This window comes from Manis javanica, chromosome 4 (assembly GCF_040802235.1).
Source record: "Manis javanica isolate MJ-LG chromosome 4, MJ_LKY, whole genome shotgun sequence".
Taxonomy (NCBI): Eukaryota; Metazoa; Chordata; class Mammalia; order Pholidota; family Manidae; genus Manis; species Manis javanica.
This window is the reverse complement of record NC_133159.1, coordinates 48465904-48490115: the sequence shown is the minus strand read 5'-3', so window position 1 is coordinate 48490115 and position 24212 is coordinate 48465904. Positions and strand designations below refer to the sequence as shown.

Below are 24212 nucleotides of genomic sequence, written 5' to 3'. Positions count from 1 at the left end.
GCAGCCCGCACCTGAGCCCTGCCCCCTTCCGCCCTTCCCCTCCCATCCCCTCCCCTCCCCTTCCTTCTCCCACCCGTCCTTCCCACTCCGGCACACCTCTCCGTTCCTCACTGAGTGACCTGGGAGAGCACCAGTCACAAAGAAGGTAGGTGCCCAAGAAGTGTGGGCGGGGCAGAGGGGGCGGGAAGAACACGAACAGTTTGCGCAGCAGAGATTGCTGATTGGACGCATCTTCCCGGACTCCGACCAATCAACGTGAAACAAGACTGAGCCTCCGGAGGCCGCAAGGTCGGGTGGGAAGGGGTTTATGACCTGGCAGGTGCAGTGAGGGCTGGGAGGGGAGCGCGCGTGCGCAGCGGTGCGTTGGAGAGGCTCGAGCTCCAGCAGCCTAGAGGGTAGGAGCGGCAGCCGGCGCCGGAGTCCTAATGTTGGCCGGGCCTAGACATCTTCCAGCCTCCTCCTCTCGATAGGCAACTCCTGACTACACCTGTGGAGGCCTACACTCTGCTCCCATAATGTCTTCAGAAATAGATTATATCCATGAATAAAAATCATTCGAAATAGGAAGAGCTGATTTTCTTCCAGGTGCTCGTTGGAAAAGGGTAATTTTCAGAGGTGGCAAAGAATGTTTCCTAAGGGGGAAAAAATAGCATTAAGCTGCTTAAATCAAGCTCTCACAAAATCGCAAACCATGGGTAATTTTGAAACGGTGCAGAAGGAAAGATTTTCAAATAAAATGAAAAATGAAACGACCTTTTAGTTTTCAAAGAACATGGAAGATACCAATGTACAGTGCCGCCTATTGTCCTTTGACAGTTGAATACCTGTCTCTTCTGAGTGTTCGTGGGCAGGGGTGGTGTAAAACTGGAAGCTGTCCGAGGTTCAGAGATACGGTTTTGTCCATTAAAATGGGCTGGAATAGTCTTACTCTTGCTGTTGATTTTCATCACTTCACTCATTCACAAACTCATCAATTCATGCTCTGTGTAAAAACGCAGCTGCCTCATTTATATTTGTGTCTTTATATTTAGACATTGAAACTTTAACACTGATGGATGACTGAAATTAAAAGCCCCCAAATGTAAATCAGTCTCATTCTAAAAATACAGTACATGAATTTGCTGTTGAGTCCTTTAACATTATTCCAGAACTTTCTTACACCGTATGGACCAACTCATTTTATATTTCTGGACACTAGCAACATATGACTTAATGAAAAGTAAAAGATCTAAAAAACTGAAGACCTGGTCTGAGTCTTGATTTTATTCCCCACTGGCTGTGGAAAACTTTCTCCCATGGAACCCAACATTCCTAAAATAATGCTAATGACACTAACCTGCCCTACCCACCTTAGAGGGGCAGAAATGATAATGGATATGGAAGCGTTGTATGTTGTGAAAACAACTTTGCAAATCTGAGTTACTCCAACCAATGTGTTTAGAAGCATATGAGCACACTTATTGTTAGAACCACAGGTTGGCTGAACTAAAAATATTTAAGAGTAACTAGAGGCAATTGAGTTATCCTTCTTGGCTGTATATTGCCTAGTTCTCTTCATGATACTAGATCTAATGGGAAAATACATGAAGGACATGATCAGTGAATTCAGAGAAGAAATACAAATATTTCGAATATGAAAAAAATGTCAAACATGAATCACTGAAATAAAACAACAAAAAATAATGTTGAGGAAAGTCATGTGCACTTTCATACACAGCTGGAACTAGCATTTTAAGAACAGTATTCTAATTTTTTAAATCAGAATTTATCAAGAAACTTAAAAATATTCATACTATTTAAACCCATGATTCCACAATTCCATGTCTGGTCATAAATTCTATTGAAATAATCAGAAATGCAGTCAAAGCTTATGAACACTGAAATATATTGCTGTTCTATATATACTGATCAATACATATCCAATAAGCAAGAAAGGTTAATTATAGGAGATTCCTAAGACAGGATATTTGGCAACTAATAAAAATAATGCTTTAGAGAATATTTAATAACAAAATGTTCATGATATATAACATTAAACATTTTAAAAGCATGAGCCATTTGAGTTCAACATTACAAATATTGTGTATTTAATATGTGCATAGCAAGAAGAAAAAGAAATGTTCATTAAACTGTCATTTTTATACATGGATGATGTAATCTTTTGTATTTTTCAATCTTCTGCAATTAGCTTGTATTACTTTATAAGCAGAAAAAAGATATCAAAATAAATACCTAAAGCAATGTAGGCTATTATTTTCTAACTATTGGCATTCATTCCTAAAAGTTGGCCTCTACATTTGGACAGTTAAATGAAACTTTTAAACATTAACCATAGGATTGAAAATTGGCACAATGTTCCTGAAAAGTTTTTGCCAGTATCTATCAATAATATTTAAAATGTTCAAAGCCTTTAAGCCAATAATTTCACTTCCAGAATCTATTCTAAGAAAATAATCAGATGCCAACAAAGTTGTTGATTGCAATGCTATTTATCAAGGAAAAAAAAGAAACAGCCATTAAATGTCTGAAAGAGGAATGATTGAATATATTATAGTATGTCCATACAATGAAACATATTGTAGCTATTAAAATATTTTGAAAGAAGTTTAATTACCCAGGAAAATGCCTAGAAAATAATGTTGAAAGAAAAAAAATGATGATTGATACAAATCAGTACATATACTATGGGTATCTGTCTCTATCTCTCACAAATATATATATATATATTTTTTTTGTATGGATCCCTATATGTATGTACACAAACACCAAGATAGAGAAAAGAGATTAAAGGGAATAAACCAAAATGTTAATTATAGCAATAATGTATGATGGGTATTGGAATAATGGGTATGTTTTACCTTCTTTGAACTATATAGTAATTTTGAAATTTTCCACAGTGACTACATAGTATCAGACAAAAAGAATTAAGGTTGAAAATGATTAAAGTTTCAGATATGGTCATATGTCAACAGTGGAAGAATACATATAATAGCACACCTCTATGTATCAGTACAGAAGGAGATTGAGAAGAGAGTTGGCTAAAATTAAGCAGACATTTTGGTATCAGAGAGATCTCTCGTGATTCCTTATTGCCTGGGTGATCTTGGGCAAACCACTTAATTTTAATAAGCCTCAGTTTCAATTCCTGTAAACTAGCTTAATACTTACATATTTCTGTGCATTTCTATATTGGTGAGAGACTTTTTGGTGATAAATGGAAGAAATCAAAACCAGGAAACATTATAAAATATAATGTTACAAGGGTATGGGAAAGCTCACAGATTCAGAGGAAATCTGAAGCACCAGCATGCAAATGGGCAGGTCCCAGAGCAGCTCACAGATCTAGAAAAGACAGGAAATCTTTTAGGAGAATACCACCTAGATGAATATGATAATGGTTGTTAAGTATTTCTGAGTCTTTCTATTCAAAATTCATTTTCCAGGGAGAGCATCTGATTGATCTACTGTGGGATATGTGTCCAGCCCTTTGCAAGAAGAGGATAGAGCACCTAGTCAGGCTGCCCTACTGGGACTGCAGACCCGAGGTGAATCATGGGGCAGAGGGAAGCAAGACCAACCCCAGACACTAACCAGGAGTAGAGCTTTAGCCTTCCGATATTGACTTGGGAACTCAGTGGGTCTGAAGTTTTAGGTGACGGTGTTGGGACAAACTTCATCCCCATAGATATTTTCAGCTGGAGTGGCAATTAAGGTGGAGACTGCAGAAAGGGAATCAAGGATGTGAACTTCCTTCCCACTGTGTATAAAAGAGAATACTTACCTATTCCTCACCTTGGTCAGGAACTGACTCCTGTTATGAAATTAATGCTTGTTTGCAGACTGAATGTGACACCGATAATTTTGCTTCTGGGCTTTTATAGACTTAAGTTTAAGAGATATTATATCACTTAATGAAACTGCCTTTTAATGCATTTTAGTTCAGTGCTTGCAAATGATGTAACCTGTTGGACTGCCCAAGGACAGATTATTTTAAGATTTCAATGGAGGAGTTCAAGCCAAGTTCAAATTCAAATTAAGGGTGAAAGCATCTCTGTCATTGGGAAATGTACGTCTATAGTGCAAGGGATTTTTAAATTACAGTGTAAGTCGAAAAAAAATTCAGGAAGTAGACTCTGAGATAGAGATTAGGATGCAGGAGATTTATTAAGAAAGTTCTTAAGAATGACGCCTGTGAAAGGGAAGGGAACGACGCGGAAGTGTGCAGTGAGAAAGCAAACTGTGGTGCAGTCTAGCGTGTCTCAACCACCTGTGGGGATCTCTGAAGCTGGAATGGCCCTTCTGAGTTGCCTGACTTGGATGAAGGAGGCTTGGTCTTTGTGCCTCCATGTTAACAAGTTATTGGATGTGTGGGCTGTCCTGGAAAAGGTGACCCGACAGCCAAGGCAATTCACAAAGGCTGATGGCTGATGTCTGTCTGCCAAGAGCATTCCCAGATGTTGGGGATATGGGCATTATGTCAGTATCCTGTGAACAGCAGTAGTGTCCCCAGTCATTTTGGGAGCAAGTGGGGGCGCCATCACTCAGAAAGGTAAAGCAAGATGTCAGAAAAAGCATGGACAAGTAACGGTAACTGTGGCAACAGTATCAGAACTTCAAAGTGAAAACAGTCACAGAGGAAGAGTGTTGGCATCCTTTGTTCTTGCATTGAGAAGACTCCAACTGGAAAATGCTGGTAGCCACAGTTACAATTTCATGTAAGAACTTGGTGCCAAATAACAAATGTCGCTTTGTAGGGTCTAAGACTGGAGTGCCTGAGGAAACAAAAGTTACCAAAAAAGTCACAATGCAGGGTAATACTATCGATTGATTTTAAATGATGGGAAAGAATATTTAGTTTGCCATTTGTTGAGTGAAAATAAACAAAACCTCCTTTATTAAACATAAATTCACCCCAGAGCTCAAGTCAAATAAAATTGGGCAGAATGATTTTATCTTGCCCTGAGAAACTCAGGTAAGAACAAAATTTTAATATTAAAGGTATATGCACTATATTTTCAACAACTTGAAAACAACAGGTTAAAAAAATAGACATTTAGTAAAATGTGATGACAATGTAACTATTCTAAAGTATCATTTAAACATATGAATATTGTACTTTATATCTCAGTTTATCTAAGTAAATCAAAAGACATGTCATTTTACACTGTTAGAAGAGATAATCCATTCCTCTCATCCTGTTGGTGACCTATTTTTTTATGTACAAAAATCCTTCTAATCCATGTAAGCAGATTTTTAAAATAAAGGCCAAACACTGACATATAGTGGCTAATCATTTAACCCACAGATGTTTGTCTCTAAAAAGCAAACAAAATCTAACTTCACAGTATAACTACTTAAAATACCTCCTATTGTTTTCAGCAGTATTAAAATTAGTATTTTATAATGAGAATTTCTTTAATTTACATTATATAAATTAAAAGTGGATAAAATCACATCACAAGACAGAATTCACAGAAATCACAAGAGCATGGTTTCTAAAGAGGATAGGGATTGCTTGTTAGAAATACTACTTAGTTTTATTACAGTTTGAGAAAACGGTATTTGAATCCACTGTGGCTATGTATGGTATTCTGAAACGTCCACACATATATCAGTTGAAAATACATTAAAGTGATATTTGTCTGAGGGATTTTAATGTCTTGTTCATTTCTCCCTGTGTTAGTGTAACTTTTATAGAATATAATGCATCCTAAAATGCCAAAATGCTGGAAAGAAAGAGTTTGTCAGATAATTTAAGGACAGAAGAGGGGGCTACCTTATCAGCAATAACAAGTTAGGCTGACAGAACAAAGACAGAAAAGCCAGAGAAGATGTGTGAAGGGTTTTATAGTATGAGCACTTGCAGGAAATACCTAGAAATTAGTTATAGTTAATGAAAAATTTAAAATTATTTAACCAAATAAACAAATACTTTGTAAGTGGCTTGGAAATATTTCTCAGAAATCCTAAAAACAAAACCAATGTAAGTAAGGAAAAAGAACAGATCAGGGCTTAGCCTTATACAGAAGAGAGGGTAGCTGCACATTTTATTAAAGTAGGGGACTTCACACTTTTACCAATATTTCACATGAACATAATTGGTAACCAAGAAGACAGCCAATCCCGAGGCTAAACACAACATCAACAACAATAATATTAGCTAAAATGTATGGGGTATTTATTAGCTTCTATGTACTATTCTAAGTGCTTCACTTATGCAAATTTATTTATCCTCAACAATCCAACAAGATAGGTAATACTTTTAATCTTTACCATATAGATGAAGAAATTTATGCATGAGTTACCCAAGCTCATATAACAAGTTACATACTTTAGAAAATCTTTCCAGATGTGGAGGAGAATCCTGGGGGAGATCAAAACCGACTTTCTAAGGTTTATTGAAGTTTAATTGATAGACAAAAAGTTAACACATTTAACATGTGAGTATTGATAAGTCTGCACATATGCATACACCTGTGATGCTATCACCACAATTAAGTTTCTGAACATACACGTCACCACTACAAATTTCCTTGGGTTTGGTGTTTGTTGTGCAGTAAGAACTTATTTTTAAAGATAATCCTTGCACAATAAAATACAGCATGTACAATTCTTCAATTATTATTGCTGCTATGGTTTCCCTTGTTACTGAACTATTTCTTCAGGCAGTCAAGATTCTTTTTGCTCAACACTGTGAAGCAAGTGATGCCATCATGTCTGGATGAGCAAACTTAATTGTTACTTGTTAGAGAACCTGCTGACTGAAGGTCAGTGACTACAGTGGATGACTCAAGAAATCATGAATGTGTTAGGCTTCTTTTTCATCTTAAGATGAGCTTGAACTATTATTTAGAATACATTTTTTTCTATAAACTTCACATGATTTTTCTGAAGAACAATTAAGTTGACCATTTGAATTAAACAACTGACCTTCTCTTTGGGGTGTATTTTTTTGTGTCAAAGTTCTTTTTTTTAGGTTATAGTTGCCACATTTTTCTTTATGTATGTGTGTGTATTTCAAGAGTAACAAAATAATTACCCTTTACCCTTAAGTACTTCAGGATATACCTTCTAAGAATAAGTACATTTCTCATATATAAGCACATACAACTGTTGAACTTGGAAAATTTAGCACTGATACTATATTAGTATTTAGTAGCACTCCTTCTTTAACTTCACCTAATTGATCTCAATTATTTTTTTCTCTAGGTCCCAAAATCAATGGATCAATGATCATGCATTGTGGTTATTGCTGTGTTGCTTTAGTCTCCTCTAACCCTCATGGGTTCCTCAGCCCGTGTGTGTGTGTGTGTGTGTGTGTGTGTGAGAGAGAGAGAGAGAGAGAGATTTCATGATAACAACATTTTTCAATAGTCCAGGCCAATAAGGTCTGTCAGACTGTTTCTTCATGATCAGATTTAGTTTGACCTATTTTAGCAGAGATTACAGTGTCATATCAGCAGTAACATGGTACTAGATTTTCCAATAATGGGAGACATAAAATTTTATCATTTGGTTAGTATGTTGTCCACCAGCTTTCTCCATTGTAAAATTATCCCTCCCATTATAATTACTAAGTAATTTGAGAATGCCAAAAAGTTTGTCATGCAGTGCTTAGCATCCATTGTTAATTATTGCCTGAATTACTACTATGGTGATCTTGAATATACTTTATTCCTTTTATGTCTATTAGTTGACATTTTTCTGTTAAGGAAGAAAAAGAGTTCATTTTCTGCACACCCACCTTTAAATGTTTTAAGTGTAAATTTGGACTCATAAGTTTATTTTTATTTTTATTCAGTATGATATAATCCATTCTTATCCCTATTCATTTTAATCATCAGACTACCCCAAATTCAACCAGTGAGATCTCTTTCAATTTGACTTGTGTTCTCTCTGCATACCTCTACTGTTTTTTATGCTTTTCCATACTTGTTGGCACAAGATGTTCCAGGTTCACTTTGTATATTCTTGTCCTTATCCTGGAATTGGCCATTTCTCCAGGAAGCCCAGGCTCTATATTGTGGGGAATAATATTTAATAAGACTGAATTTCTGTAACCAAAGCAGGTTTCATAATTTCAATTCATAATTATATTACATAATTTCATTTCATAAGTACAATTTCATTCCTTGGACCTTAGACTTTAGTCCCCTGTTTAAATAATAATATCACTGTAAAAACTAAACTATTGAGCTTACTAGTCATTTACACTTTAGGGTAAAAGTATCTTTATAAGGGATTGGAAACTGAGAGAATGAGGACACTAGGCAATGTGAAAGTGGGAAGGGTGGCAATGGAGAAGTGACAGGGGCCCATGGATGAGGAAAGAAAGCTAACATCAATTTTTTCTATTCCAGGCACCATCACATACACGGTTTAAATTAATCCTCACAACTGTCCTCGTTTTTGTAAATGAGGAAGTAACTTGTTCAAAGTTTCAAAGTATACAACAGATAGCTTAGAACTAAAATCCTTTTTTGTTTGACCTGAAAAGGCTCATCTGTGCCTTGCACTACCCCGTGGCATTTTCTAAGCCAAGAAGGAGGTCTGTGGGCTGAGAAGAGAAGGCTCTCCTACTTCAAGGTTTGAGAAGTATGAACTGTGGTCACGCGGCTCTCCCTCTTTTACTCAGAAGTTGTGACTTGCTTGCATACCCACCATCAGAAACATTGTCCTTTGGTTGAGAGTAAGGCTCAAATGTTTCTCTCTACTGTTCAGGAAGTCCGTGGGAAACAATTCTATTTCATTTGTTTTCAATGTCGATTCAAGCAGAGCAGATAGGCATCTCAAATTGAATGCTGTCTCAGTTAGATTATTCATTACAAGCACTGCCTGTTGCCAGAAGTTAGTTCTAGTGGTGGGAGGCTTGTTGTAGGCTTGTAAGAGATAACAGCCTGAAAAACAATGTTGGGTACAAAGCCCAGAAGAACATGTTTTTCTCCCCTTCTTATTATTACCTTGGTCAAGTTCCTGAACTCTCTTGGTTCTCAGTTTTCTCACTCTCAATGGGGATGGTAATAGCCTCTCTGCCTCAATAAAGAAGGCAGGAGATCTAGGACAACATCAGTAAACCACATAGTAAGTAACTCCTATAGATAGAACATTTCCTTTGACATTGGAAGTGTGGAGAAGTATAAGGCAGAGTCTCCCCCTTTATAGTGCTTACCATCTAACTGGGGATACTGGAATTACATATTTAAAAATGCAAATAAATAACACAGAGACGTATTTGTACCATACCCTGTATCAAAGGTGAGAGAAAAGATTAATTACCAAGAACATTATAAGCTTCCCAATTTAAAATAATAATAAAATAAAACTTTTTTTTTCCTACCAATGTTCTAAATAAAAGAAAGAACATGGAATGAAGGAAAGATGAAAAGGGAAGGGGGCAAGGGGAAGAGAAAAAACACAGGAGGAGCAGTAAGGTAACTACATAGGTAAATATAAAAGTCAGTATTAATATATTGGAGTTTGTAACTCCTTGTTTTTCCTATATAATTTAATGTAAACTGCAAAACTAATAATTATAAATCTATGTTGGTGGGTACATAATGTATAAAAATGTAGTTTGTGACAATACCAGCATAAAGGGAGGGATAGGTTGTACAGGAGCAAACTTTTTGTGTATGATTGAAACTAAATCGGTATTAATTTAAATTAGATTAGTATAAATGAGAATGTTATTGTAATTCCCAGGGAAAACACTAAGAAAAGAACTTAAAATAGTATAATAGAACAAATCCTACCATTTACAACAACATGGATGGAGCTGGAGGATATTATGCTCAGTGAAATAAGCCAGGTGGAAAAAGACAAGTATCAAATGATTTCACTCATCTGTGGAGTATAAGAACAAAGGAAAAGCTGAAGGAACAAAACAGCAGCAGACTCACAGAACCCAAGAATGGACTAACAGTTGCCAAAGGGAAAGGGACTGGGAAGGATGGGTGGGAAGGGAGGGATAAGGGGGAAAAAACAGGCATTATGATTAGCAGACATAATGTGTGTCGGGGGGCACATGGAGGGCTGTACAACACAGAGAAGTCAAGTAGTGATTCTAAAGCATCTTACTACGCTGATGGATAGTAACTGTAATAGGGTATCTGGTGGAGACTTGATGATGGGGGAGTCTAGTAACCATAATGTTCCTCATGTAATTGTAGATTAATGATACCAAAATAAAAAACAATAATAATATGCTAGAAAATATATATTCAACACAAAAGAAGTTGGTAATGGAGGAATTGAGGAATAAGAAAAGATATAAGACATAGAAAACATACAGCAAAATAGAAGTCCTTATCAGTAATTACATTAAATGTAAATGGAATAAAAACACCAATCAAAAGGCAAACAATATCAGAATGGATAAAAAAAACATGATCCAATGATATGCTGCCTACAAAAGACTCACTTCAGATCCAAAACAAGCTAGAAAATTAAAGGACATGAAAAGATATTCCATGCAAACAACAGCTAAAAGACAGCTGGATTGGCTACATTAATATATAAGACAACATTGTTTGAGACAAAAAAGTTTAAGGAAAAATTATTATAACAAAGAAGATAAAAGAATCAATCCATCAAGAAGTTGTATCAATTATATACACATAAACAGAGTACTAAAATATGTGAAGCAATAACTGACAGAGGGAAAAATAGTTCAACAATAGTAGTAGGATACTTATATACCCACGTTCAATAATGTATAGAACAACTCGACCAGAGATAAACAAGGAAACAAAACATTTTAACAACATTGTAAACCATCTAGATCTAAGAAATGTGTAGAGAACCCTGCACCCAACAAGAGTGGAATACAATTCTCAAGAGTGGAATATTCCCAGCAAAGACCATATGTTAGGCCACAGAATAAATCTCAAAACATTTAAAAAGACTGAAACCATACAAAGTATTTTTTCTGACAATAATGGAATAAAGTTAGAAATCACTATGAAAATCCCAGAAGAAAACTTAACAGAAAAGCTCATAACTTCGGGTTTGGCTTCCATAAGACACCAAGAGCACAAGCAACAAAAGCAAAATTATACTAGTAATCAAACTAAAAAGCTTCTGCACAGGAAAGGAAACAACAGAGTGAAAAGGCAACTACAGAATGGGAAAATATTTAAAAAGTGTGTATATGATAAGGGATTAATATCCAAAATATATAAGGCACTTCTACAATTCAACAGTAAAAAAACAAATAACTGGATTAAAAAATGAACAAAGACATACAAGTATATGAAATGAAAAGCCAATAAGTACATGAAATGATGCTCAACATCACTAATCATCAAGGAAATGCAAATCAAAACCACAGTGATATCACTCACATCTGTTAAAATGGGTATTATATTTTTTTAAATGGTAACAAGTGTTGGTGAGGCTATGGAGAAATCGGAATCCTTGTACATTGTTGGTACATGTTAAACATAAAATGGTGCAGTCTCTATGGAAAACAGTACAGAAGTTACTAGTTTAATTAAAAAATTAAAATTAGAATTACCATATGATCCAGCAATCCCACTTTAGGGTATATATCCAAAAGAATTCAAAATCAGGATCTCAGTGAGATATATGCACTCCCATGTTGTTTTCAACATTAATTACAATAGCCAATAAACAGAAACAACCTAAATGTTCATCAACAGATGAATGTGGTGTATAAATATAACGAAATATTGCCAAGCCTTTAAAAAAGGAAATCCTGCCATATGTGACAGCATGGATAAACCTGGAAGACATTAAACTAAATAAAACAATCCAGTCATAGGACAGATACTGCCTGATTCCAACTTATATAAAGTATCTAAAATAGTCAAACTCATGGAAACAGAGAATAGAATGGTGGTTGTCAGGGGCTAGAGGGAGGATGGAAATGGAGAAGTGTTGTTCAACTGGTATAAAGTTTCAATTATGCAAGATGAATAAGTTCTAGAGATCTCCTGTACAGCATTGTGCCTATAATTAACAATACTGTATTGTGTATTTGCTAAAATTTGTTGAGAAAGGAGATCTCAGGTTTAGTGTTCTTAACACACACACACACAAACAAATCTTTTTGAAAGAAAAATAAGAGGAGAACAGGCAAATTCACAAATATGTGGAAATTAACAACACACTCTTAAACAACCAATAAGTTATAAAAGAAATCATAGGGAGTTAGAAAATAACATGAGATAAGTGAAAAAGAAACCCAAAGCACCAGAAATTGTGAGATGTGTTTAAAGCAGTGCTCAGAGGGAAATATATAGATTTAAATACCTACATTTCAAAAAAGGAAAATCTTATATCAATAATCTAATCTTTCTAAGAAACTAGCAAAGAAAGAACAAGCTAAACACAAGGCAAGCAGAAGGAAGGAATTTGAAGAGAGATACATGAAACAGAAAACAGAAAATGACAGAACAAATGGAATCAAAAGTTGTTCTTTGAAAAGGTGAACAAAATTACCAAACCTTTAGCTCTACTAATCAAGAAAAAAAGATTCAAATTACTAAAATAAAAAAAGGGAATGTGGACGTTACTATTGACTTTATAGAAATAAAATGATTGTAAGTGAACACAATGAATATTTGCATTTAAACAAATTAGGTAACCCAGATGAAATGAAGAAATTTGTCAAAACACACAAAGTACACACACACACACACACACACACACACACACACACTCAAAACTGACTCAAGAAGAAATAGAAAATCTGCATAGGCTTAAACAAGTAAGGAGATTGAATCAGTAATTGAAAACCTCCAACAAAAAAAAAGTTCAGAACTGGATGGCTTCACTGGTAGAGTCTACTAAATGTTTTAAAAAATAACACCAATCCTTCTCAAACTCTTTCATACAGAAAAGGAGTGAACACTTTCTAACTCATTCTACAAGGCCAGCATTACCCTGATCTCAAAACCAGACAAAGACATCACATGATATAAACCCCTAGAGGTCAATATCCCTTACGAATATTGATGCAAAAATCCTCAACATACTAGCAAACCAAATCCAACAGCATATTAAAAGGATTATGACCCATGACCAAGGGGTATTTGTCCCAGGAATACAAGGATTTTTGATAATGGTACCAAGGTCATTCAATGGGGAAAGAAGAGTCTTATCAACAAATGGTGTTGGGATAACTGGACATCTACATGCAAAAGAATGAATGTGGATCTCTACCTCAAACCATATACAAAAATTAATTCAAGAATCAAGGACCTAAATGAGAGCTGAAATGATACATTTCTTGGAAACATAAGTATAAAATCTTCATGACCTTGGATCAGGCAGTACTTTCTTAAATATGAAGCCAAAAGCACAGGCAACAAAAGAAAAAAATAGATGACTTAGATTTCATCATAACTAAAAACAAAACAAACTTTTGTTCATCAAAGGACACTACTGATAAAATAAAGACAACCTCCAGAATGGGAGAAAACATTTTCATATCATCTATCTGATGAGATGTATCCAGAATGTATAAATAACTCTCATAATGCATCTAAAAAAAAAGATCAAACAACCCAATTTGAAAATGGGCAAAGGATATGAATAGACATTATTCCAAGGAAGATATATTAGTGGTCATAGCACATATAAGGATGCTCAACATCATCAATCATTTGGGAAATAGAAATTAAACCACAGTGAGATACCACTTCATACCCACTAGGATGGCTATAAGAAAAACAAAAATTAAAAAAAAAAGAGTAACAACTGGAAAATAACAAGTATTGGCAAGGTGTAGAGAAATTAGAATGCTCACACATTGCAGTAATGAGGTAAAATGGTGCATCTATAGTGGGAACACAGCTTGGTGCTTCCTCAAAGTTAAATATAGGATAGCCCTAGCACTCAGCAATTCCATTCCTAGGTATAAACAGACGAATTGAACACAAATATTGTACGTGAATATTTATAGCAGCACTATTCACGAGAGCCAGAAAGTGGGAACAACCCAAAGTTCATCAACACATGAATGGATAAACAAAAAGATGGATAAATATTGTACACATAATATATATATGCATACAATGGGATATTATTCAGTCATAAAAATGAAGTACTGGTTCATGCTACAACATGGATGAACCTTGACAACATTATGCTGAATGAAAGAAGCCAGACACAAAAGGCCACATATTGTATGATTGTATTTATATGAAATGTCCAGAATAGGCAGAGAGACAGAAAGCAAACTGGTGGTTGCAAGGTGCTGGGCGAGGAGGGAAATGGCCAGTGACTGCTCAGTGGGGACGATGTTTCTTGTGAGGTAATGAAGAAATTCTGGAATTAGTTGTAATGGATACAAAACATTGTGAATATACTAAATATGACTGGCTCTCACACTTGATAATGATTAAAAGGGTGAATTTTATGTTATGTGAATTTTACCTCAATTTTAAAAAAATATAGGAGAAGAGAAGAAGCATTTAGTGATTCTTATTTTATGCCCACCCTTACCCTAGGGATTTTTCCATCTGTTTTCTTATTGATCTAAGTGACTGTTTGTCCATAAACAGGTCCTGACTTAATTGAAGAAAATTTCTAAACTGAAATTAAAACGTTAAAATTTGCTCTGATTCCACCTCCTCTGTGAAGCATTCCCTCAACTCTAAGCATTCCTAAGATAGAAGGGGTACATTTTATGCAGTGCTTTTCTAACTTTTTCTGGCTTCTAATATTTGCATGTTATGCTTTGGTTTTATTTTTACATTTGTTTTCTTTCATAATGTGATATGTTTGTTGAATTTCTCTCTTACTAGTTTATGAGCTCCACAAGATCAGGACTTGTCTGTTGTGTTTACATTTTTGTGCTCAACAGATAGTACATGCTCAACAAAGGTTTTCACTGGCCAGCTGGCATTACATATTTGGTTCTTGTATAAGTATATATTAATGGCTCCTAAAATAGTCACGTCTGTTTGGTTTGCCTGTGAGGCACTCAGCATCCCTTCCCAGAATGAAACTAGGTCACATCTGGGACACATGATCGGTTTTAAGAAAAGTTCTGCCTGAAACACAAAACCCTTAAGTATATATCAAATATAATCAAGCTGATCATGCCCAAAAGTTGTAAAGGCGTCAACTTCACTTCACTGTTACATTCTTGGTCTTTGCTCTTTTATTTCATTTACTAAGTTTTACAGCAAGCAACAGAATGATTTACACATGTTGAAAATCAAAGCAGGATGGAAAATGGCAAAAAGAAAAGCAAAATGTTTTACCTAATGAGTCTTTTTCTTGGTGAGTTCCCCCCTACGCTATGGTTATTGTATGTAAGAGCTGTCTAATTGGCTATAGGGACAACTTGTATACAAAGGATCTAAGACATCTCTGCTCTCCTGTGAAAGCATGCATAAGAAGAGGAAAAACAAAATCTCTCAAAAAAGAGGATCTGAGGTAGAGGGCCTCTCCTAACCACAATGACATGTAGGATACTTTATTAAGAAAAGCACTTAGAATGATCTGACTTTGGTGGTTTCTAGGGACAACAGATTTACCTGGATTCCCACAAACCTTTTGTTGAACCTGTGCCAGACACTGTGAATAATACACTTTGTGGACACTACTTTCCTTGTTGCTTAAGTCGTTCTTAAATTTGATCCTTTTCTTGTGAAAGAGAGGCAAAATATTTCCTTTCTGATGGCACATTAGTTGAAAATTGTAAATCATTCCAAAATGGTCAGACATGAAAGGATACTAACCGCTCCGTTAATTATTTTCCTCTTATCTCCACTCTATACTCCAGTACAAAAATGACACAAAGAAAAGTCCCACACTTGCTCTTTACTGTACCATTTCTCTTTGGATTTTATTAAAACCTAGAACAGGACTTTATGTCTTGATAAATGCTAGTGTTTTGTTGTTTGGGCTAAATGAGCTAATCAATCCTGATTTTCTCTCTTCTGTTCACATTGCATATTGGGAAAGGAGGTCATGGAAGGATCTTAGTCCTGTGTCTAAAATTCTTGTGAAATGTGCTCTTCTTTATCCTGTTTCACATCCCTTTGTTCAGATATATCAGCATTTACTGAATATCTATTATAAACAGTGCCAGGCTCTGTGCTTGGCCTGCGTAGGGGTTCTGAAATGGGACTATTCCCTCCTTCTTCTATCTTGTTATAAATATTCATTGTGTCAGTCAGGGCCCTGGCCAGAAAAAGAATACACCCTCACATTGGATTCTGATGAGAATTTGATGAAGGGACTATTTATAGAAGTATGAATGGGGTTGCGGAAACCAACAAGCAATCCTTGGCCTCCTCCAGAAGCTGTTACTACCCTCAGGCAAGGGGAGGCAGCGGCTTATTGGAGCTTGGTGAGAGCGGGCATTCCAACAGGAGCTCTGCTTACAAAGGGAGCAGCTACTATTGGACTCTTGTCCTGGAGACAGTGGGGAGAGGTTACTTCTTGCTGGCTGAACCAAATTGGAGGCTGGAGGGCAAAGCCCAGTGGTGTTTTCAGGGTCAGCCTCCCAGGGCCTGGGACAGGGCAGAGGAATGAGAGGAATGGATCTAGGTGACCAAAGGAAAAATAAAGAGCACACTCAGTTCAGATTCTAACTTCAGAACAATTCATGAAGCATCACTGTTATCCAAGTTTTACAGATGAAGACATTGGGTAGTAAAGTTTAAATAACTTGCTGAAAGTCACACGACTACTGAATGACAGACCTAAGATTTAAATTCATGTTTTCCGGTCCACTTCTATTATTTTATACAAAAACATCTGTCTCACACTTTACTTATATGATCTGCCTTATATTTTTGACAATGTGACTCTAGTAAAGGATTGACTTTCATTTTTAGTTTGGCTAGTAGGAAGTTCAGAGTCAAATTTTAAGCCCCACTTGCTAAGTGTGCAGGATGTTATGTCTTGCATTTCTCGGTGGCCTTATATTACTATTTGATCTTATTTTCCTTTTGCTCCTGGTTCCTTTATCTTTTTACATATTTTCTTCCATGTCTTTTTTGAAGAGGTAAAGGATAAACAAATAAGTGAGTAAATGTGTAACTATGGACCTGTGCTTAATCAGCCTTTTCCTTAATAGAGAGCCACTGCTGTCACAGTATAGGGACAGCTAACCCCTCACCTCCACCCTCAAACACACATGTCCATGACCTTTGCTTTAGAGTTGGTTTTATCTCACAGTCTTTTTCAATAAAGTACCCCCAGCATCCATTACCAACCAGTATTGGTGGTAGAGTTGAAACCTATTTGCTATGCTTGGTATAATATGACCAGTAAATTAACTGAGAATACTACAGGATCGTTAGTATGCAAATGCCCTCTGGAGAGAATAGCTCCCCTGTTTAGTAGCAGGCATTCTGAGAGCCTTTTACTCAAGCTTACTGTATGTGATGAGCATCATTATAGTCTGACTGCTCCCATATACTTCAACTACTTTAGTAAAAGGCAAGATGAGCAGTATGGGGATGCATTCCCTCTCCAAATAATTTCTCTTTTCCAGACTCACATTTGTGGCATTATTCCAAGGATATCACAGTGGCTTTTTTTTTTTAAGTGCTGTGCTTTTTGCTTGCATCATTCTAGATGAAGACCTATTTGTCCTTATTAATAGAGTTAGCTTTTAAAACTATAGGGTCACAATTCCACTATCTAATATCTTGAAGCAGCACTACACCACCATTTGGAGAGAGTGGAATTCATTTAAGCAATTCATACTTGGATTTCATTCAAGACCATTACTGCAATGTCCCAAAGGACCATTGTTAAGAAGCACTGCCATAAGATTAAAATGGCATGGAGCAGTATTAACAGTCAAAATATTACTGATAATAGCAGTTTCTTAGCGTTCTCTAAGTGTGTGTAGATTATAATGTGTTTTCACATATATTATCTCATAACCCAAAAATAAAGCTCTAACAAGTGTTCCTTTTAACACACATAAGCTATATATATATGTATATAAATATATAATCAGAAAAAGTTTGATTCTGGGGAGCAATCTATCCAAACTTGCTTATTGGCATCATTAATATGTTCATTAACCAAATTTTCATGTTCTAATCTGTTTTGTGAAACTGAGGTACATTGGCTTATGAGTTTTGATCATGAGGAATGACTGTCTTTACTTAGGCTGACAGTCTAAGTACTTTCTCTTTCTCCTCCAAGTCAAGTTTATGAGATTTTAACATTGACACAGATGTGGCTGTTTCTGCTTCAGATGTATGCCATCATTTGATATGCTTGAGAATTAAAATTAAGAAACTGTTCAGGATTTAGACCTCTTCCAGTGAGAATCTTCCTTGATGTCACTCTTTTTCATGTTCTTTCCATTCCCCCATTTGTTTCAAAGATGAACAACGAACACTGTTGATGTTTTAGATTTTAAAAATTGCTTTCCCATCTGTTATCTCATTATATATCTGTATCACCCTGTCGAGTAGAGATCATGATTCACATTTCACCAGTGAAAATATTCATGATCTAGCATTCCGAACTAGATAAGCTCTGGGAGGGCCAGCTGATCCAATGGTGTGACAGTCGTTGATGTTCATCACTTACTATTGATTCAAAAGTATCTGTCACTTGTCTCTGTGTTACAACATAATGCCAAACATTGTGAGGATACAGGTATACAGGACCTCAGAGCATGTCCTCTCTGCTCCAGGAGTAACTGAAGGACAGTTATACCTCTTCCTAGCCTCAGCCCTTCCCCAGCGCTATTTTCTCTGCAGAGAAGATTCTTCTTAACTTTTCTTTCAATTTCTCTACATTCCATAAAGGAGGGGTCAGGTCTGTATTCACTACAGTATTCCCTGCCACTAGCACAGTGCTTTGTACATGGTAAATGCTTTATCAGTATTTTTTGACAGAGTGTTTGAACTTGGCATATTATCTTATTTTCTCTTGTGGTCTGTGTAGTAATTACAGTTCCTTGTTGCCCTGTTGTAATGACAGCTCACATTTCTTTTGCTCTTGGAGTCCTTGCTGCCATTTATGCTTCTAACTCTGAAATAAACTTCTGAAAAAACAAACAAACTTCTGCACTGTTGGATCAGCTGGCCCTCCCAGAGCTTGTCTAGTTTGGAATGGTAGAGCATGAATATTTTCATTGGTGAAGTGTGAACCATGATCTCTACTCTACAGGATGACACAGAAATGTAATGAGATAACAGATGGGAAAGCAATTTTTAAAATGTTAAACACCAACAGTGTTTGTTGTTCATCTTTGAAACAAATGGGGAAATGGAAAGAACATGAAAAGGACTGACATCAAGGAAGATTCTCATTGGAAGGGGTCTGAATCCTGAACAGTTTCTTAATTTTAATTTAAAGATGGAACACATTTGAAGCAGAAACAGCCACATCTGTGTCAATGTTAAAATCTCATAAACTTGACTTGAGGGAGAAAGAGAAAGTACTTAGGCTATCAGTTTAAATAAAGACAGTCTTTCCTTGTGACAATTTTTATGGAAATTCTGCTTGGGCCCACTGTCAGTATAAAATAGAAAGAGTTAATCAGAGACAACACTGGGAACTAAATATAACACTGATAGAGTTGGCCAGTTTAATATAAAATTAGCCCATTCCTCACTTTTTTACTAGATATTATAGAACAAAAGTTATATCCTATTGGCAAGTCCAGAGTTTCACCTACATTAACATTCAGCAGATAATACCTATGACATTTTTGTAATAAAATTATTTTTTTCAAAATGAGTAAAACAAAATTTGAAAGATTTAATAAGGGGAAGTATCATGACTCCGTTAATACTAGGATGTTGTTACATCAATATAAGAAATATTACATACATTTTTAACGCTGAAATTTTGTCACCATTATTAACACTGTCATTGTCATCATCACAGTCTTCTATTTAAATATCTGTATATTCCTGGCATGAGTGTCAAGCCTGGCATAGAGTCTGTGTTCAGAAAATGTGTTTGAAATGAATGAATACAAATACCATGGCTCATACTTGACAAGAACTTTGTGGCATGCGAACTTTATACTGACCAGTTTTCTAGCCATTATTTCATTTGAACTTCATAACAACTCAGTGAACTGAGTGGAGGAATGATGACTAACTGTATCTTAAAAACTGAGAAGAGAGCAACCTGGAGGGATTGGTTGATTTCTCCACATTCACACACACCTAGTACTTAGTAGAGCTGCCACTCAAACCTAAGTCGTACAACTCCAAGTCCTGATGCTATTCTGGCTTGGCTTTCAAACGTAAATTTATGTGTGGTGTAAGAACTGATAATTCTTTAAACATGTTAAATGGCACTCAATATGTGTCTAAAATACCAAAATGTAATTGGTATAGTTTTTTAAAGTAGAGGCTCATTAACCTAAATGTCTGTAGACATAGACACCATTAAAACAAATTTAGGACCTGAAAATAACTGGATACATTGTCTTAGGACTAAAATGAGAAGAAGCCACAGGATGTGTGGAACGAAAACAACCATGCTGTTAGTGAACTGTCAGCACCTCTTAGTCCAAACGAGTGAATAATTATTACAAGAGGAAAGGAAAATAAACCATAATTAAGCAATGATTGTAATAGTGTTCCTCTAGCAATAATTATTTGTCTTCATTGCATTCTAACAAAACTACACATGATATAGAACCTTCTCTTTTCACTTTACAGTTATAGTTGAGCCACATATCTTTAAATGTGTGTTTTTAGTAAAAAAGTTGTTTTCTTAATGTGTTTTACTTTAGTAAACCCTTAGATTTTGCATAAGACACGATAAACATTTTTAAACAAGCAGTGCCTCATTCCTTAACAAAAACAACAGACTATTGTTTATTCATTTGACCCAACAATCAATAAACATCTAATAACTTTGCAGTAATTGGAGCTTCCCAGAGAAACAGAATAACTTCATGAGTCCCTAGTTACTAGAATCCTCAGGAAGAGGCTGGTAAGTGTCGCTAAAGGGCAAATTCCTGTGTCAAGTGGTAGGATTCTTTATATTTTTGTTAATTTTTTAAAAGTGTGTAACTGTCCTAATTTCAAAAGACGTCTTCAGTTTGCTTACAATAAAAGTACATGAATAATAAAATAAACAATCTTAGCATTCATTAAAGGCAACTAATCAGTAAAAGAGAGGGAGAGGAGAAATAGTTTATCAAGAAGTTGTTGCTGAGGAAAATACAATTGAGTGTGTGTAAACATTGTCATGAGCTTTTTAGCAACTGAGGAAAAGAGGGAAACATTATTCTTAATATTTACAAGAGCCTAGAGTTCTTGTAATATATATAAGCCACTGGATATAAGCCTGTTCCTAGACAAGGCTTTGAGTGAAATAACAAATAATGTAAATAAGAGCACACTTGACAACCGAAATACATGAGTATTCCTCATATGAATGCCTGTTACAGGGATGACACGGGTGAAATCCCAAACTGGAAAATTCTGTGGTGTGGCCAAGTGTAAAGCTGCCTGGGGGTGATTCTAGCAGAGAAAAGCTAAAAGGAGGTGGAGTGGGGGAGCTAAGAAATTTGGGGAGTTTCCCATTTTACATAACCTTAATTTCTAGGTGGTGTAAGATGCAGCCTGCCCCCTGACCCAGTCCCCCTGCCTGCCCTACCTTTTAAAACCCTTCAGTAGCAGCCTATTGCTTTCAGGACAAAATCTGGAATTCTTACCATGGCCCGCCTTCAAGGCCCTACATGATCTGGCTTCTGCTCATCTGCAATCACGTCTCCCCCAGGCCACTCTGTTCTTTCCACGATGGACTCTCCGTTCCTCAAATGTATTGAGCTTTGCCTTTCCAGTTCTGCTCAGATGCTGCTCCTCCCACCTGAACGCTCTCTCCTTGCCCTTTCACCTGGCTACTTCTTATTCATTGAATAGATTTGGAATTACATATTCCTTCTGCTGAGAAGACCATCCACCTCACCCCATTTATACGAAACCACACCTTTAATTCTTTTACATGGTATCTGGCATTTTTATCAAGAATTCATAGCTGAGGGTTATACTCAATAGCCAAGGCAAATTTTGTTTACAAGGTCCTCCCTGTTAACAGTGTTTGCATTGTCTAAATAACAGGCAATAAAATCTACCAGCTGGAAACCTCCCGTTGCTGTAAATGGACAGACTATTTTAATCAGTAACTTCTGCTGAAGGGCCTTTCAAGGGCAGTCTAGGTTTAACATTAAGAAATCTACCTGAAGCCTTCAGATATGACTAATCTGTAGGCAGTTATAGAATTAGTGACTATGCACTCAGAACTCTGCTAGGCTCTTTAATGAATACAAAATAGTATAAAAACTCTATGCTTCTGGGAACTAAACATCTTTTTGTGGAGACAAATTACCCCAATTTTTAAAATAGGTAAAATTGTCTTATGGTTCTGGAAGTAAATGTAAAAGAGGTCAAAGTTGGGAGAAATCATTTGGGCCTAGATATTCAAATACAGTTTCAAGGAAAACCTAGACACTGAATTGAGCCTCAAAGAATTTGAAAATGTTAAATTACAGGGGTGATGAAAGTGGAGATGGTAAAGACAATGTGGAAAACAAGCAGGAAAAGAGTTGGCTAGGATTCCTGTGAGTTAACAATTGGAAATAAAAATGGATGGGAATGTAGGAAGCAAGATTAAAGAAGGGCTTGTAAGCTATACAGAGTAGCTTAACTCACTGAGGAAGTCATTGTACCTTGATGAACTGAGAATAAAATGAGATTGATTTCACATATATCAGTGATGGACACAGTCACAAAATTGTTCAGAGAGATAACCAAGAAGCATGGAGGTTGTAATTTGCTATAATCTAAGGGTGAAGAGATGAGACTCTAAATGAGACAGTGGGAATGGAATGGAATAGAAAAGAAAGGAAAGATATAGTTGACATTTATTGTTGAGTGATACCTTTCTTAGCTCTTTCCTATTCTTCACCTCACAAACTGGTTTGTATGGGGATACATATATTCATGTTAAAGATGAGGAAATTGAAATCTTTTATGATCTGCAGAAGTATGATGTAGAAGCAAGATTTTTACCTTGATTTATTTTACTCCAAAATCATATGCTATTTCTTTTTACTTTTTCTATAGCTTACAGAAGGGACAAAAAATAAAATTATGTTTTCATATTAAAAAAGAAGAATTCATAGCTGAGGAAAATAAAATTGAATATGTATAAATATTGTCATGAGCTTTTTAGCAACTAAGGAAAAGAGGGAGACATTATTTTTAATATTTATTAGAGCCTGGAGTTCTATGTATGCAAAACCACACCTTTAATTCTTTTACATGGTATTTGGCTTCTTTTTTCCCATGGCATTTATAACCTATTTGTGCTTTTATTTACTTAAAATATTATGAATATAAACATGGGCTAGTATTTATACATATGTTTTCTAGCTCTGTCCACTGTGAGGGCCTAGAAATATATCTAGCACCCAGATCTCCCAATAAGAGGAACCAGAGCTCCTTGCAGAAATGGCTGAATCTAGGCTGGGAAGTGAAATGCAACAGAAATGCAGAGAAAATGCAAGAGCCTGGATCATCTAGTAGTGACAGAAATCAAAGAAGTGCTTTAAAAATGGTAGTATGTGAAAAAGGACATAGTTGTCAACTTGAAAGAACTCCTGATAGCCAAGGCCTGAACAGCTGGAAAAACCAAATAAATAATGATAGTGTTAGATTTTAACAAATAATAAGATGAACATCCATGAATCTAGATTGATATGTGATTGAAATATAAATAAATAACTGGAGAAGGAGGACAAATGTTACACAATTACAAATAATAAATGTAGTTGCTCCCCACCCCAGGAGAGAGAGAGCTTAATTCCTCTCCCTTTGAATGGGGACTACATTTGGTCAGTCACTTCGAACTAATGGAATACGAAAACACAAAAATGGTAACTCTACATTAAAGAAATCTGACATACACCACCTTAACTAAGTAAGTAAGGTTAACATCACCAGTGACAAAAAAAGTTTATAGCCTGAATCCTTGACATGATGAGCTGAGAAGCACACCACCTTTATATTATTCATCAAAAAGATCCGTATCTCCAGCCTAGTATGAGAAAACAATGGACAAACCCACAGCAAGGGACTTCCTACAAAATACTTGACCAGTAATTTTAAAAAATGTCATGGTTATAAAAAACGAAGGATGTCTGAGAAAGTCAGAGACTAGAGGAGCTTAAGGAGAAGTGATCATGATCATGTCTGTAGTACAATTAATAGTATTGTCCCAATGCTGAT

The 24212-nt window shown here is 35.9% G+C and overlaps 2 long non-coding RNA genes across 2 annotated transcripts; one reads left to right on the top strand and one right to left on the bottom strand.

The window, feature by feature from the left end:
* Positions 1 to 14: 14 nt before the first annotated feature.
* On the top strand, positions 15 to 5276 carry LOC140848900 (uncharacterized). The gene is made up of 2 exons (XR_012130184.1): positions 15 to 145; positions 3444 to 5276. It is a non-coding gene; the product is annotated as an uncharacterized lncRNA (long non-coding RNA).
* Positions 4636 to 21907, bottom strand: LOC140848899 (uncharacterized). The gene is made up of 3 exons (XR_012130183.1): positions 21638 to 21907; positions 7905 to 8016; positions 4636 to 4772 (listed from the first exon to the last, which is right to left on the bottom strand). It is a non-coding gene; the product is annotated as an uncharacterized lncRNA (long non-coding RNA).
* Positions 21908 to 24212: the final 2305 nt, after the last annotated feature.